General features: G+C 41.0%; 1 protein-coding gene across 4 annotated transcripts in view; it reads left to right on the top strand.

Annotated features, from left to right (window-relative positions):
* The first annotated feature begins 426 nt into the window (after positions 1–426).
* Positions 427–18,417, top strand: part of LOC110501274 (melanophilin) — a 122,536-nt gene continuing 104,545 nt past the window's right edge. For 3 of the 4 annotated variants that reach the window (XM_090215239.1, XM_021578697.3, XM_021578695.3), the window contains exon 1: positions 558–661. The gene's annotated coding sequence lies outside the window, so the exon portion shown is untranslated. Of the gene's footprint in view, positions 662–18,417 lie in introns of all 4 variants that reach the window. The other variant, XM_021578696.3, reaches the window with a different exon arrangement.

The following is an 18,417-nucleotide window of genomic DNA, read 5'->3' as shown; positions in this document are numbered from 1 at the left end:
TTTGCCTTTCAGCTTTGTACTGAGTGTTTTTCTTTAAGTTAATTTGAGAGAAAGTAACAGGAAGTCCTCCTGCTTTCCCTAATACCTTGCCTCCATATGTTATATGTCATGTCCTGAAATGCCAATGAGGGAAACATTCAAAACACTTTGACACATTGTATTGAAGCACAATCACTAATACCACACACTCACTCACACTCAGACTTGAAAAAGAGATGTCAATCTCAATTGTGACTTCCTTGGTTACATAAAGGATAAATACAAGTTAAAAAAATATATACTCATGGCCCAAATATATTTTTATATTTTTGGCCATATTGTCTAAACTGAATCAATATGAATAACCTTTTAGGAAGTTTTTCATATTATTTATATTTATTTAAGGCTTATTAAGGCTTAATAGGGCCTACCTCTTATGTCGACAATAGAGACAAATCCAAATAGCAATCAACATCATACAAATTCACGTAAGGATTTAGTGAGTATTATTGAGCCTGACCTTTTGAAGTTAGTGCAGGGAGGCGGAGACTTCCTTCTCTCTTGTTAACAAGACATGTGATTAACATTTCTGGATTTGCGCCCTATGCAGTCGGTCTGTCAAGTTCTCTCAAGGGAATGTGCCACAGGGAAGGCTACGAACGAAGTTAGCGCGCAGGTCAAGGTAAGTGTAATATTTTACAGCGTTACTGTGCTAATAATAGGCTACATTACCGCTTTGTAGAAGTATAGGCCTATAGTAATAGCCCTGGAGTAAAATAGGTTAATACCTTTTCCCTTCTACATTCCCAAATGTAAAATCAGGGATGGCGTGATATGGTCCCTGTTTTGAGTCGTCTCAGTATTCCTTTTGCAAGTGCAACTTTGATCATTTCACCATAGTTTTTTTAAAGTTTTTTTTTATAGCTGTGCATTCTTCCCAATAAATATTAATTCACTGATTAACGTGGTTTATGCGGCATTGAGCCAAATTGTATTTTGAGAGATTGAGTATAGTTTATAATGACTAATTTCCCATAAGTGCAAATATATGTTCACCTCAAGTTTTGCAAACTCATACTTTTTGCAAATAGTGAATAGTGAGCACATTTAGCTTATACACCTGTTACATTCTGCTGCAAGGCCCAGTGTGGAAACCATTATTATTGGTGTGACAAAGTATGCTTGTTTCCCCTCACACAATGACTTGTCTGTCTGTCTGTGGGCATGAGTGCAAGTTGCCTCATTTTCAGCTTATCTCAATACATGTATTGTGATGCCTAGGTCTGGGAAAATGTGCACATGCTAAATTGCACGGAGTCCAGACAGACTGGCTATAATCTGCTCCACTGGAGAGTGATGTGATGGTTCTGAGTTGTGCCAACGCTAGGTCACATGATAGTGCTGGCGCAGCAGACAGAGGAACCTTTCACCACAAACAGAATCATGGAGGAAAATACTATTTAAAAAATATAGAGGAATGAGGTGTGATTATGATTAGTGTTGGACACCAATATTGATACATATATGATATGACTGAAGCATGTTGTGATATCGTTTAATACTTATTTTACCTATTCCTAGCTCTATTCCGTTTATTAAAAAAATACACTCACTAGGGCCTCTTGATTGACACAGCGTTTTAAGGCACTGCATCGCACTGCTAGAGGTGTCACTACAGACCCGGGTTTGATCCCAGGCTGTGTCGCAACTGGCCGTGATCGGGAGTCGTATAGGGCGGCGCACAATTGGCCCAGAATCGTCCGGGTTAGGGAAGGGTTAGGGAAGGGGGGGCTTTACTTGGCTCATCTCGCTCTAGCGACTTCTTGTGGCTGGCCGAGCGCCTGCAGGCTGACCTAGGTCATCAGTTGAATGACCTAGGTCACATTGGTGCGGCTGGCGTACGGGTTAAGTGGGCGGGTGTTAAGAAGATCGGTTTGGTGGGTCATGTTTCGGAGGACGTATGACTCGATTTTTGCCTTCCAAGCCCGTTTGGGAGACAAGATGGAAATTGGGGATAAAAAAATCCATAGACCTTTTCTATGACAAGCATACCCTTAACATGATCCAGCCACCACCATGTTTGAAGAGTGGTACTCAGTGACGTGTTGTGTTGGTTTTGCCCTAAACACAATGCTTTGCATTCAAATTTCTTTGCAGTTTTACTTTAGTACCTTATTCCAAACAGGATGCATGCTTTGGAATATTTGTATTCTATACAGGCTTCCTTCTTTTCACGCTGTCATTTGGGTTAGTATTGTGGAGTAACCACAGTGTTGTTGATCCATCCTCAATTTTCTCCTGTCACATCCATTAAACTCTGTAACTGTTTTAAAGTCACGATTGGCCTCATTGTGATATCCCTAAGTGGTTTCCTTCTGCTCCGACAACTGAGTTAGGAAGGACACCTGTATTTTTGTAGTGCCTGGGTTATTGATACACCATCCATAGTGTAATTAATTACTTCACCATGGTCAAAGGGATATTCAAAGTATTTTTACCCATATACCAATAGGTGCCCTTCTTTGTGAGGCATTGGAAAACCTCCAGGGTCTTTGTGGTTGAATCTGTGTTTGAAATTCACTGCTTGACATTCACTGCTCAACTGAATTTCCTTACAGATAGAGGTCGACCGATTAATCGGAATGGCCGTATTTTTGGGCGCAGATTTGCAGATTTTTTTATTTGATTTGTTATACCTTTATTTAGCTAGGCAAGTCAGTTAAGAACACATTCTTATTTTCAATGACGGCCTGGGAACGGTGGGTTAACTGCCTTGTTCAGGGGCAGAACGACAGATTTTCACCTTGTCAGCTCAGGGGATCCAATCTTGCAACCTAACAATTAACTAGTCCAACGCAATAACAACCTGCCTCTCTCTCATTGCACTCCACAAGGAGACTGCCTGTTACACAAATGCAGTAAACCAAGGTAAGCTGCTAGCTAGCATTAAACGTATCTTCTAAAAAGCAATCAATCATAATCACTAGTTAACTACACATGGTTGATGATATTACTAGATATTATCTAGCGTGTCCTGCGTCGCATATAATCTGACTGAGCATACAATTATCTAAGTATCTGACTGAGCGGTGGTAGGCAGAAGCAGGCGCGTAAACATTCATTCAAACAGCACTTTCTTTGCGTTTTGCCAGCAGCTCTTCGTTGTGCGTCAAGCATTGCGCTGTTTATGACACCTCCCGAGATGAGGCTGGTGTAACCGAAGTGAAATGGCTAGCTAGTTAGCTCACGCTAATAGCGTTTCAACCGTCACTCGCTCTGAGCCTTCTAGTAGTTGTTCCCCTTGCTCTGCATGGGTGACACTGCTTCGATGGTGGCTGTTGTCGTTGTGTTGCTGGTTCGAGCCCAGGGAGGAGCGAGGAGAGGGACGGAATCTATACTGTTACACTGGCAATACTAAAGTGCCTATAAGAACATCCAATTGTCAAAGGTTAATGAAATACAAATGGTATAGAGGGAAATAGTCTTATAATTCCTATAATAACTACAACCAAAAACATCTTACCTCTGAATATTGAAGACTCATGTTAAAAGGAACCACCAGCTTTCATATGTTCTCATGTTCTGAGCAAGGAACTTAAACGTTAACTTTCTGACATGGCACATATTGCACTTTACTTACTTCTCCAACACTTTGTTTTTGCATTATTTAAACCAAATTGAACATGTTTCATTATTTATTTGAGGCTAAATTGATTTTATTGATGTATTATATTAAGATAAAATAAGTGTTCATTCAGTATTGTTGTAATTGTCATTATTACAAATAAATAAAATAAATCGTCCGATTAATCGGTATCAACTTTTTTTTGGTCCTCCAATAATCGGTATCGGCGTTGAAAAATCATAATCGGTCGACCTCTAGTGTGAATACACTGTATGTAATTTTGTAAATTGGGTGAACTATCCCTTTAACAAAATAAAAAGGTCACAACTTGCAAGAAAATACTTTTATGGCCATAATGTATTTTATCCATACATGTATTTCTCCACGAGTCAACTGCCCCCATCTGCTAGCTAGCTAACTAGCTAGCCCACAAATAGTAACAGTTGTGATGGAACAAAGTATACCCATAGTGATCCTGATGTTCTCATGTGAATTTAATAACTTTTTTTTGTGAATGTGGGCTCCCCTCTGTCAAAGAAAATCTGGAAAATGTATCAAAATCCCTTGGATTACATTTAAATAAAGCTGCAATATGTAACGTTTTGGATGACCCAAGGGTTTTCTATCCAAATCCACTAATAATATGCATATCGTAACTTCTGGGCCTGAGTAGCTGGTAGTTTAAACTGGGCACCTTATTCATCTAAGCTACTCAATACTGCCCCCCAGCCATAAGAAGGTAAATAAAGGTAAAACAAATATTATTTAAAAAGCATGCGTGGACCAACTGGCAAGTGTTTTCACTGACATTTCCAACCTATCCCTGACCGAGTCTGTAATACCTACATGTTTCAAGCAGACCACCACAGTCCCTGTGACCAAGGAAGCGAAGGTTTTTAAATGTTTTTTTTATTGAACCATTATTTAACTCGGCAAGTCAGTTAAGAACAAATTCTTATTTACAATGACGGCCTACCGGGGAACAGAGGGTTAACTGCCTTGTTCATGGGCAGAACAACAGATTTTTACCTTGTCAGCTGGGGTATTCAATTCAGTAACCTTTCGGTTACTGGCCCAATACTCTAACCACTGCCACCTGCCGCCCCTAAAGGTAGGTAACCCGCCTAAATGATAACTGCCCTGTAGCACTCACATCGGTAGCAATGACAAGCTTTGAAAGGCTGGTCATGGGTCACATCACCAGCATCATGCCGGATACCCTAGACCCACTCAAATTCGCATACTGCCCCAACAGATCCACAGATGACGCAATCTCAATCTTATTCCACACTGCCCTTTCCCACCTGGACAAAATAAACACCTATGTGAGAATGCTGTTCATTGATTACAGGTCAACGTTCAACACCATAGTGCCCACAAAGCTCCTCACTAAGCTAAGAAACTTGGGACTAAACACCTCCCTCTGCAACTGGATTCCGAACTTCCTGACTGGCGCCCCCCAGGTGGTAAGGATATAGGCACCAACACATCCGCCACGCTGATCCTCCACACTGGGGCCCCTCAGGAGTGCATGCTTAGTCCCCTCCTGTACTCCCTCTTCACCCATGACTGCGTGGCAAAACACAACTCCCAACACCGTCATTAAGTTAGTTGACAACACAACTAGGGTAGGCCTGATCACCGACAATGATGAGACAGCCTATAGGGAGGTCAGAGACCTGGCAGTGTGGTGCCAGGACAACAACCTCTCCCTCAATGTGAGCAAGACAAAGAAAATGTTTGTGGACTACAGGAAAAGGCGGGCCGAACAGGCCCCCATTAACGTTGACGTGGCTGTAGTGGAGCGGGCCGAGAGTTTCAAGTTCTATGGTGTCCACATCACCAACGAACTATCATGGTCTAAACACACCAAGACATTTGTGAAGAGGGCACGACAACACCTTTTCCCCCGTAGGAGACTGAAAAGATTTGGCATGGATCCTCAGATCCTCAAAAAGTTCTACAGCTGCACAATCGAGATCATCCTGACCGGTTGCATCACCACCTGGTATGGCAACTGTGCGGCATCTGACCGTAAGGAGCTACAGTGGGTAGTACAGCCCAGTACATCATTGGGGCCAAGCTTCAGTCACCCAAGTCATAGACTGTTCTCTCTGCTACCGCACTGCAAGCGTTACCGGAGCGCCAAGTCTAGCCATAAGACTGCTGAACAATTAATCAAATGGCCACCCCTACTATTTGCATTGACCCTCCCCTATATTTGCTATTACACTGCTGCTACTCTCTGTTTATTATCTATGCATAGTCATTTCACCCCTACCTACATGTACAAATTACCTCGACTAACCTGTACCCCCACACATTCACTAGGTACCGGTACCCCCTGTATATAGCCTCATTATTGTCATTTTATTGTGTTGCTTTTTAATTATTTTTTACTTTTCTTTATTTGGTAAATATTTTTCTCTCTGGTACATCTGGGACGCTAGCGTCCCACCTCGACAACAGCCAGTGAAATTGCAGGGCGCCAAATTCAAAACAACAGAAATCCCATAATTAAAATTCCTCAAACATACAAGTATTTTACATCATTTTAAAGATACACTTCTTGTAAATCCAGCCACTTGTAAATCCAGCCACATTTCAAATAGTCTTTACGGCGAAAGCACACCAAACGATTATGTTAGGTCAGCACCTAGTCACAGAAAACCAAACAGCCATTTTCCAGCCAAGGAGAGGGCTCATAAAAGTCAGAAATAGCGATTAAATTAATCACTAACCTTCGATGATCTTCATAAGATGGCACTCACATGACTTCATGTTACACAATAAATGTGTGTTTTGTTCGATAAAGTTCATCTTTATGTCCAAAAACCTCGTTTGATATTGGTGTGTTTTATGTTCAGAAATGCATTGTGTAAAACAAACATCCAGTGAAAGTGCAGAGAGCCACATTAAATAACAGAAATACTGATCATAAACATTGATAAAAGTGTTAAACATACGAATACAGATAAACTTCTCTTTAATGCAATCGCTGTGTCAGATTTGAAAAATGCTTTACGGCGAAAGCACACTTTGCGATTATTTTAGGTCAGCACCAAGCCACAGAAATCCATACAGCCATTTTCCAACCAAGGAGAGTGTCACAAAAGTCCGAAATAGCATTCAAATTAATCACTTACCTTTGATCTTCATCTTGATCTTCAGCTTTGTTGGTGCGTTTTGTCCAGTAATCCGAATGTAGAAGGCGAAAAGTTTTTAAAAATTACAATAAAAGTTAGTAGAAACATGCCAAACGATGTTTAAAATCAAGCCTCCGGTTGTTTTTGTCATAAATAATCAATAATATTTCAACCGGACAAAAGCTTTGTCAATAGGAAAGGAGAAACAAGAAAGGCGCGTTCCGGATCAGGCTCATGGCTGATTAATGGATATTTCCACTGGCCACTGATTGAAAGTGCTGTATCTCCCTCATTTTACAGAGTAAAAGCCTGAAACATTGCCTAAAGACTGGTCACATGTTGAGGAAGCCATAAAGCTCATGAACTGGGTCCTACGTCTTTGTATGTTGGATAGGCTTTCAATGGAAAAACAGCCTTTCAAAATAATAGTACTTCCTGGTTGGATTTTCCTCAGGTTTTCGCCTGCCGTATCAGTTCTGTTATACTCACAGACAATATTTTAACAGTGTTGGAAACTTTAGAGTGTTTTCTATCCAACTCTACTAATTATCTGCATATCCTATCTTCTGGGCCTGAGTAGCAGGCAGTTTAATTCCGAATGCTGCCCCCTACCCTAGTGAAGTTAACTCTTTCTTGAACTGCACTGTTGGCTAAGGGCTTGTAAGTGAGCATTTCACGGTAAGGACTAATACCTGTTGTATTCGGCACGTGACAATGTTTTGTTTGATTATCTACACTATACTTGCTTGTTTTGTCACATAAACGTTTCTAATTTTAGCAACCAGGAAATGGCGGAGTGATTTCTGCATAGTGCATCTTTAAAGGACATTTATTGTCCTTCTCTGCTTCAGTTTCATCCACCTGATGTAATGGTGATGGATGTAAATGGTAACTTAAAAGATTACTGCAGTAAAAGTCATGATGCAATTGGTGCCTCTTTGGTTAAATCAGCACTGGGAGAAAAGGGTCCATATCAGGGGAAATCTTTTCATGACACAGTTACGATATTCCGGAGAATACAGCCCCTTTCCAATGCATATTTAGAGTTTTGTGAATTTGTACCATATCCTGACAACTTCTGAATCCAGATTTGTATTTTAGACATACACTACCGTTCAAAAGTTTGTGGGCACTTAGAAATGTCCTTGTTTTTGAAAGAAAAGCATATTTTTTGTCCATTAAAATAACATCAAATTGATCAGAAATACAGTGTAGACATTATTAACGTTGTAAATGACTATTGTAGCAGGAAACGACTGATTTTTGATGGAATATAGAGGCCCATTATCAGCAACCATCACTCCAGTGTTCCAATGGCACGTTGTGTTAGCTAATCAAATTTGATCATTTTAAAAGGCTAATCGATCATTAGAAAACCCTTTTGCAATTATGTTAGCACAGCTAAAAACTTTTGTTCTGATTAAAGAAGCAATAAAACTGGCCTTCAGACTAGTTTATTACAGTCTCAAAATTGCCAGAAACAAAGACATTCTTTTGAAACTCATTAGGCTATTCTTGTTCTGAGAAATGAAGGCTATTCCATGTGAGAAATTGCCAAGAAACTGAAGATCTCGTAAAACGCTGTGTACTAATCCCTTGACAGAACAGAGCATACTGGCTCTAACCAGAATAGAGAGAGGAGTGGGAGGCCCCGGTGCACAACTGAGCAAGAGGACAAGTACATTAGTATCTAGTTTGAGAAACAGATGCCTCAAGTCCTTAACTTGCAGCTTCATTAAATAGTAACCGCAAACACCAGTCTCAACATCAACAGTGAAGAGGCGACTCCGGGATGCTGGCTTCTAGGCAGAGTTCCTTAGTCTCATGTCTGTGTTCTTTTGCCCATCTTAATCTTTTATTTTTATAGGCCAGTCTGAGATATGGCTTTTTCTTTGCAAATCTGCCTAGAAGGCCAGCATCCGAAACATGCCCAAACCGTGCTTCTTTACACCGCTCGCTTTACCTTGAAGACAGCAGCACCAATATGGTGGAGGAAACACCATTCAACTGATGGCGGAGGTCAGCCTGCAGGCGCTGCAGCCTGCCACAAGGAGTCGCTAGAGCGCAATGAGCCAAGTAAAGCCCCCCCCTGCTAAACCCTCCCCTAACCCGGACGACGTTGGGACAATTGTGGACCGCCCTATGGGAATCCCGATCATGGACGGTTGTGATACAGCCCGGGATCTAACCCGGATCTGTCGTGATGCTTCTGACAGCTACACATGGCTATGCATGTATCATCTTGAAATTATACTGTGCAGGAGACTTAAACTGTAAAAAGTACAAAAACTGTTTAGAATACCAAACATTCATTAGAGACTTAAGTAATGCTGTATTCCATCTTTCGCTGAATTTATTCAAATAAATGAACATTGTCTTTCATGTATAAGCCATTATAAATTATATACAGTGGGGTAAAAAAGTATTTAGTCAGCCACCAATTGCGCAAGTTCTCCCACTTAAAAAGATGAGAGAGGCCTGTAATTTTCATCATAGGTACACTTCAACTATGACAGACAAAATTAGAAAAAAAATCCCCAAAATCACATTGTAGGATTTTTAAATTAATTTTGCAAATTATGGTGGAAAATAAGTATTTGGTCAAGATTTCTGGCTCTCACAGACCTGTAACTTCTTCTTTAGGAGGCTCCTCTGTCCTCCACTCGTTACCTGTATTAATTGCACCTGTTTGAACTTGTTATCAGTTTAAAAGACACCTGTCCACAACCTCAAACAGTCACACTCCAAACTCCACTATGACCAAGACCAAAGAGCTGTCAAAGGACACAAGAAACACAATTGTAGACCTGCACCAGACTGGGAAGACTGAATCTGCAATAGGTAAGCAGCTTGGTTTGAAGAAATCAACTGTGGGAGCAAATATTAGAAAATGGAAGACATACAAGACCACTGATAATCTCCCTCGATCTGGGGCTCCACGCAAGATCTCACCCCGTGGGGTCAAAATGATCACAAGAACGGTGAGCAAAAATCCCAGAACCACACGGGGGGACCTAGTGAATGACCTGCAGAGAGCTGGGACCAAAGTAACAAAGCCTACCATCAGTAACACACTACGCCGCCAGGGACTCAAATCCTGCACTGGCCCCTTCTTAAGCCAGTACATGTCCAGGCCCATCTGAAGTTTGCTAGAGAGCATTTGGATGATCCAGAAGAAGATTGGAGAATGTCATATGGTCAGATGAAACCAAAATAGAACGTTTTGGTAAAAACTAAACTCGTTGTGTTTGGAGGACAAAGAATGCTGAGTTGCATCCAAAGAACACCATATCTACTGTGAAGCATGGGGGTGGAAACATCATGCTTTGGGGCTGTTTTTCTGCAAAGGGACCAGGACGACTGATCCGTGTAAAGGAAAGAATGAATGGGGCCATGTATCGTGAGATTTTGAGTGGAAACCTCCTTCCATCAGCAAGGGCATTGAAGATTAAACGTGGCTGGGTCTTTCAGCATGACAATGATCCCAAACACACCGCCCGGGCAACGAAGGAGTGGCTTCGTAAGAAGCATTTCAAGGTCCTGGAGTGGCCTAGCCAGTCTCCAGATCTCAACCCCATAGAAAAGCTTTGGAGGGAGTTGAAGGTCCGTGTTGCCCAGCAACAGCCCCAAAACATCACTGCTCTAGAGGAGATCTGCATGGAGGAATGGGCCAACATACCAGCAACAGTGTGTGAAAACCTTGTGAAGACTTACAGAAAACTTTTGACCTCTGTCATTTCCAACAAAGGGTATATAACAAAGTATTGAGAGAAACTTTTGTTATTGACCAAATACTTATTTTCCACCATAATTTGCAAATAAATTCAATAAAAGTCCTACAATGTGATTTTATGGATTTTTTTTCTTCTCATTTTGTCTGTCATAGTTGAAGTGTACCTATGATGAAAATTACAGGCCTCTCTCATCTTTTTAAGTGGGAGAACTTGCACAATTGGTGGCTGACTAAATAATTTTTTGCCCCACTGTATGTTTTTAAATGCTGAAATGCTTATTTAGCCTAATAAAACCTACATATACTATAAATAACTAGTTTATTATAATATTAGCCTACTGTCTGTTCACTCCTCAGATGAAATGAATTGCCCAATTCCTTGGAGGCCTTACACTGCTGAAGTCCAGAACGCTGCTATTAAACTCAGATTTTTTACACAATCTGTTGAGATTTATCACCACCTTAATGGTAGAAATAAAAAAATACTGCCAACTATATGACTGGTGCGGCATGGGGATACAGTGGATATGTGTGGTTATACAACGGGTGTGTCTAATCCTGGATGCTGATTGGTTAAAACCACATTGCAGCTGGTGTTTACTCCACAAGTTAGCACTGTAAGTCTATGATGTTGAAATGCCTATTTACTCTGTTCCATCTGACTGCACAATCCACTGTCTCATCAGCTCAGCCAGGCAATTCATATTCTAGAGCTACGCTGTAAAAAGCATGAGGACATTTCTTTTAGACTAGCATTTGGGTTTCAACAGCGGAGATTTGTAATAACATTGTTGTCTGTCTAGCTGACATTTGCAACATTGTTTCAATATTGAAATTTGATCTCCAGCTGTACTATGGTAATGAACGTGTCAGGAGGCAGGATGAGACAGACAAGCTTTTCTCAGCCAATCAAAATCATGAATGAGCATCATTTTTATGGATATATACAATGAAATGCCAATAGAAAAACAAGAAATGCAGCTAGTTTGCTATCATTCCAGCTTCAGTTTGAAGTGATTGTGTTAGCTGTGTAGTTGACTATCTCTTCTGAACAGTGGCCTGGTGAGAGAGCAAATGTTCTATGCCAGGTTAAATAAACACATGCAGCTACTTTGATGTTATTATGGCTGCACTGTCTGACATGACTGTGTCAGCCAAAGTTGGCTAGCTAGCAAGTAAGGGATAATAACGTTGCCAGCCATCCATGGCAATGGAACATTTAGAACGAACACATCTCAACCTGAATTTTTCTGAGGAGACTGCGTGAATCAGACCTTCATGGTCGAGTGTCTGCAAAGAAACCACTACTAAAGGACACCAGTAAAAAGAAGAGACTTGCTTGGGCCAACAAACTCGAGCAATTAGACATTAGATCGGTGGGAATCTGTCCTTGGGTCTGATGAGTCCAAATTTGAGATTTTTGGATCCAACCCCCATGTTTTTGTGAGACGCAGAGTAGGTGAACAGATGTGTAGTTCCCACTGTGAAGCATCAAGGAGGAGGTGTGATGGTGTGGGAGTGCTTTGCTGGTGACACTGTCTGTGATTTATTTGGAATTCAAGGCACACTTAACCAGCATGGCTACCACAGCATTCTGCAGCGATTCACCATCCCATCTGGTTTGCGCTTAGTGGGACTATCATATGTTTTTCAACAGGACAATGACCCAAAACACATCTCCAGGCTGTGTAACCCAATTGACATGGTTTGAGATGAGTTGGACCAGAGAGTGAAGGAAAAACAGCCAACAAGTGCTCAGCATATGTGGGAACTACTTCAAGACTGTTGGAAAAGCATTCCTCATGAAGCTGTTTGAGAGAATGCTAAGAGTGTACAAAGTTGTCATCAAGGCAAAGGGTGGCTGGCTACTTTGAAGAATCCAAAATATAACAGCACTTTTTTGGTTTCTACATGATTCCATATGTGTTATTTCATAGTTTTGATGTCTTCACTATTATTCTACAATGGAGAAAAACCCCTGAATGAGTAGGTGTGTCCAAACGTTTGACTTGTACTGTATGTCAATCATTATTTTAATATGTAACAACACCCATGCCAATATTTCCTCTAAACACCGGCTTCCCGGGCATTATCACTTAAATACATGAGGCTGCACTGGATTGGGAGAAGGCAACTTAGCAAGACTTGTAAACTAAGTGTTGGATTGCTTGAATGAAAAAAACTACTACCCACCTCCCTACTGAACATTAAACTCAAGATGAATACATTTCATTTGTCATTCACAAATGGATTTGAATAACATTGCAACACAATATGAATACCATAAATATGATTGCATTCAAAGCATATCAAATGTGCACATTTCCGGTGGGGCTATCTAACCCTCACCAAATGATGAGGAAAAGGGAAATATAGGATGGGTAGGCCTAATGTTGCAGTATTCTAGAGTGTGACACGTTCCCCTGATAATATGTATTTTATGTACCTTGTTTACGTTGGCTGTTTTGCATTTAGTCAGTCCAAGGAACTGCTTCAGGTAAAATAGAGGCAAAGTGGACAAAAATGAAAGAGCCCCCAAGTCCTCCACCCAATTTTGGTTATTTGGTAACCCAGCGCTGGGTAAATATTGTGTGAATAACCCAACATGTTGGGTTGTTGGAATTACTCAAACATAGGTTAATTTAACCATCAGTTGGGTGTTTTTTTACTTTCATGCTTGGTTGACCTAGCAGCTATGTCTTTTTGAATGTAATCCTTAGGTTATTTTCAGGAGAAGTGTCTTATTAGGGGTGTGGCTTTCAGATAGATCTAATTGGCCACCCATGAGAGTAAATGTGACCGACCGGCTAAAATCGGTCTTATGTAGCAAAGTCTGAAATTGTGTTTTTTACATTGGATAAATGTAGACACTCAGAGCTAGGGTTGGACATTTTGGGGAATATTCAGAGGGGGAAACTTTCCGTGGGATTTAACGAGAATATATGGGAATTAACGGGAATATATGCAATTAATATTAATACCATTTAAATGTAGATGTTTTTTGCATTGGATATATTTACCATATCATATAGAGACAGAAACATAAACCTTTTACCTTATCATAAGTAGACAGAATTGCAAATGATTGAATCCTTTCAATAGACATTTTAAAAACAATTTAGTTACGAATTAATATTGAAGGATCCCCAATGATCCATTGGATCTCCCAAAAACGTTTTCAACATACACCTGTAAAATGATAGTCTAAAAACTAATGCTTTGGTTGTATTCCTCTCAGGCTTCCATGTCTTCTCCCTTGACCTCCTCAATGTCCACCTCTTGAACATCAGACTCTGAGGCCTCATCTTCAATGTCATTTTCCAACCTTGTTGAGGATGGCTCATTGTCAGGCTCAAAAAGCCTTAAATTTTCTCGGGTGGCCACTAATTTTTCAACCCAGGTATTGGTCAACCTGTTGCGTGCTTTGGTGTGTGTGTTCCCAAACAAGGACCAGTTGCGCTCTGGGGTGGCTGATGTTGTTGGGATTTGGAGGATGATGGAGGCAACAGGGGAAAGAGCCTCAGATCCACAAAGTCCCTTCCACTAGGTGGCTGATGAGAGATATTGGCACGACTGCCATGTTGCATCTCCATCCCAAAGCCCTTGCTTGGAAATGGACTTCGCCAGACTGCCAAGAACCTTTCCCTCATCTAGGCAAAGGTGACGTGACATGGTTGCGATGACACCATAGGCCTTGTTGATCTCTGCACCAGACAGGATGCTCTTGCCAGAATACTTGGGGTCCAACATGTACGCTGCGGCGTGTATGGGCTTCAGGCAGAAGTCTAAAAGCTTTTTGATGTATTTCAGAACTGCAGTTTCCTCTGCTTGGAGCAACAGTAAAGTGGGCAGGGCAGTACATATTTATTCTCATACATCTGCAAGCAGAGTCTGAACATCAGACAGGATGGCATTGTATCCCTCGATCCATGCAATGGCTACTGTTACAGGTTTCAGGCTGCTTACCACTCTCCCAAAATACATCATCCAAGAGGAGCCTCTTGATGAGGCTGTCCATATTGGCAAACTGTGATATGGCCATTTCTTGGAGACACTCCTTCCCCTCCAGGAGACTGTCAAACATGATGACAACATCACCCCAATGGATGTTGCTGGGCAGCTTCAATGTGGTGCTCATATTCTTATCACTTTGCTTGGTGAGGTAGATTGCTGCTATAACTTGATGACTTCACTTACCTAACCATTTTCTTGTCTCTCTTGTAGTCTGTATCCATTGTTTTCAGTGCCATGATGTCCTTGAGGAGTATATTTGATGCATGAGCAGCACAGCCAATGGGTGTGATGTGAGGGTAGGACTCCTCCACTTTGGAACAAGCCACCTTCATGTTTGCAGCATTGTTGATCACCCGTGCAAATCTGTGGTCCAAGGTCATTGATGACTGCCTTCAGCTCATCTGCAATGTAGAGACTGGTGTGTCTGTTGTCCCTTGTGTCTGTCCATGTCTGTGCTCTTGTAGAATACTGGTTGAGGGGTGAAGATGATGTAGTTAATTATTCCTTGCCCACGAACATTCGACCACCCATCAGAGATGATTGCAATACAGTCTGCTTTCTCTATGATTTGCTTGACCTTCACTTGAACTCTGTTGAACTCTGGATCCAGCAAATGAGTAGATAAAGCATGTCTTGTTGGAGGGGTGTATGCTGGGCAAAGAACATTCAGAAATCTCTTCCAATACACATTTCCTGTGAGCACCAGAGGTGAACCAGTTGCATACACAGCTCGAGCAAGACATTCATCAGTATTTCTCTGACTACATTTCTCCATTGAGTAAAACAAACTACTTATTCCAGGAGGACCATGAGCTGTTGCTATCGATAAGGTGTCTGACTCATCATTTTCACCTCGAATAGAAGTAGAGGGACTTTTGTCAGAGGTTGCATGTTATGAGCGCTGAGGGAACTTTATGCACTTGGCCAGATGATTCTGCAGATTTGTTGCATTCTTCACATATGATTAGGCACAGTATTTGCAAATGTACACAGCTTTTTCTTCTACATTAGCTGCAGTGAAATGTCTCCACACATCAGATAGTGCCCGTGGCATTTTCCTGTAAATACTTGAAAAAAAATGAGTAAAAAAGCCCAAATACAATTCCATGTACAGATAAATAGTTAAGCAGTTAGATTAATTAACTCATTTGTAAGATAAATGTTTTAAAATTAAACATGTATGGAAACAGGTGAACAGGCAAGCTAAAACATGGTAGCAGAAACTAACTAGCATAAATTGGTAACAAGTTAGAAATGATTTAAACTCACTTTGCTGTTTTATTTTACTTTTTATTTTTTATCTCAAATCGAAGTTTATTTGTCACGTGCGCTGAATACAACAGGTGGAGGGAGACCTTAGAGTAAAATGCTTACTTACAGGCTCTAACCAATAGTGCAAAAAAGGTATTAGGTGAACAATAGGTAAAGACATAAAAACAACAGTAAAAAGACAGTGAAAAACAGTAGCGAGGCTATATCCAGTGGTGAGGCTAGAAAAGTAGCAAGGCTACATCCAAACACCGGTTAGTCAGGCTAATTGAGGTAGTATGTACATGTAGATATGGTTAAAGTGACTGCATATATGATGAACAGAGAGTAGCAGTAGCGTAAAGAGGGGTTGGCGGGTGGCGGGACACAATGCAGATAGCCCGGTTAGCCAATGTGCGGGAGCACTGGTTGATCGGGCCAATTGAGGTAGTATGTATATGTATAGTTAACGTGACTGTGCATATATGATAAACAGAGAGTAGCAGCAGCGTAAAAGAGGTGTTGGGGGCACACAATGCAAATAGTCCAGGTAGCCATTTGATTACCTGTTAAGGTGTCTTATGGCTTGGGGGTAAAAACTGTTGAGAAGCCTTTTTGCCCTAGACTTGGCACTCCGGTACCACTTGCCATGCAGTAGTAGAGAGAACAGTCTATGACTGGGGTGGCTGGGGTCTTTGACAATTTTTAGGGCCTTCCTCTGACACTGCCTTGTGTGGAGGTCCTGGATGGCAGGCAGCTTAGCTCCAGCGATGTACTGGGTCGTACGCACTACCTTCTGTAGTGCCTTGCGGTCGGAGGCCGAGCAATTGCCGTACCAGGTAGTGATGCAACCAGTCAAGATGCTCTCAATCTTGTAGCTTGGCAAGTCAGTTAAGATAACATTCTTATTTTCAATGACACAGTGGGTTCACTGCCTTATTCAGGGGCAGAACAACATTTTTTTTACCTTCTCAGCTCAGGGATTCGATCTTGCAATTTCTTGCAAATAACTATTTACTAGCTAACAAAAAATGATGTATGCATTATAAAATATATTCACCCCACGCAGTATTGTAATCAAAAGCATGTAGTCCTTGGCTCAGACAGTGTAGTAGTGTGGGCTCAACAGCATCTCATTAGTGTGCAAGATCTTGAGAATCAGCTGTACATGTGATGCAAAAGTGCACTGCACATGTGATGGAAGAATGCACTGTGCATGCAGAGGGTTGCAATTCCATTGAATGGAGGATATTTTAACCAAAATATGCCACAAGACCTAGAATTGCCTTATGTGTATCCAACATAAAATGGTTCACTGTTGTAAGCTAACTTTTTTGATGAATTTGAGCTAAATTCCCAGGCTTTACTGCCCATGGAACATTTCTGGAAAAATTCAGTCAATTTATCGGACAGTTTCTGATCCTTTGCAACCCTACTCAGAGCTACAAAATGTTATATCATACACAACAGTTGAGGAACAATGGGAAGTAATTTTGCTTTGAAAGTTGATAAACTTGTAAACTCACTTTTGAGAAAATTGTCTTTGAATGTTTTGGAACTACTACTGGAGAGCCCTTCTTTGTCTACACCCATTCAGCATCTCTTAAACTTTATCCCCACCCATCTCTTTAAGGGTTGATCCGGGTGTTCTGTACACACAGCAGTCAATCACCCAAGCTAACTTGCTAGCTACTTCCAGACACAAATGAGAGAACAGCACACTGAACTTGCTCTAGCAGAGCTGGTTAGGCTATTATGTTATCTAGAGTGTTGGTGACTGCAACTGTGCTGTCCGATTATCTGTTGGTAAATTCAGAGCATTTCACTCTCAGAGAGTTCAGAGCGTGCAATGGACACACAATTCTGCGCACTGGCACACTCAGACAATAGTATTTTGTTAAAACATGTAGCTAGGAAGGTAAACAATGAACCATAATCCCAACTCATGATGTTACTACCCTGCATGAATCTGCAGGTAGCTAACCAACCAGGTTCAATATTAGCTAGCTTAGTCAAGCTAATTTCTTTGAGAAACAAAGAATAAGGTCATACACGTAACGTTAGCTAGTGAGCCAGCCAGCTAACGTTAGCTAGCTAACAGTACACCTTAACTTGAAATGACTACTTTCTGTCAATTTGTAATATTTGAAAATGTAGCTAGCTAGACTATATTACACATATACATCATGGATGGATGTGTCTCCTGTGCCAAAATTTTTTATTTTGATAAAAGTAAAAAAAGTTTACGTTCAAACGGCACTCCTGTGAAGAAGTTACCTGCGACATACGCCTAGTTTCCTGAAACGGGTCACAAATGTCATTCCCATTCATCATGTTAAGTTTACATATAGCAAATGTGATTTGTCCTTAAAATTTTAAGCTTTTTACACATTCTTCTAGAATTTTAAGATAATGTATTACATGTTATAATATGGTGGTATCTAGCCCAACAATGGGATTTACATAGGCTTTAAGGAACCTCGTACACTTCTGTAAGCCTCATAGAACAACAAAAATGTCAATGTTCAACCTTAACGTGACAACTATACAACAGAACAGATGAACAGGAATGACATTTACTCTCACAGGTGGGTAAAAAGAATAATCTGAAAGCTACACCCCTACTAAACTACACGACCAGTCTTCTGATCTGACACGCTAGGTCATATCTC

This window comes from Oncorhynchus mykiss, chromosome 22 (assembly GCF_057628025.1).
Source record: "Oncorhynchus mykiss isolate SJ-2025 chromosome 22, ASM5762802v1, whole genome shotgun sequence".
NCBI classification, from domain to species: Eukaryota; Metazoa; Chordata; class Actinopteri; order Salmoniformes; family Salmonidae; genus Oncorhynchus; species Oncorhynchus mykiss.
The sequence above is the reverse complement of the archived record's forward strand: the minus strand, read 5'-3'. Positions and strand labels throughout refer to the sequence as shown.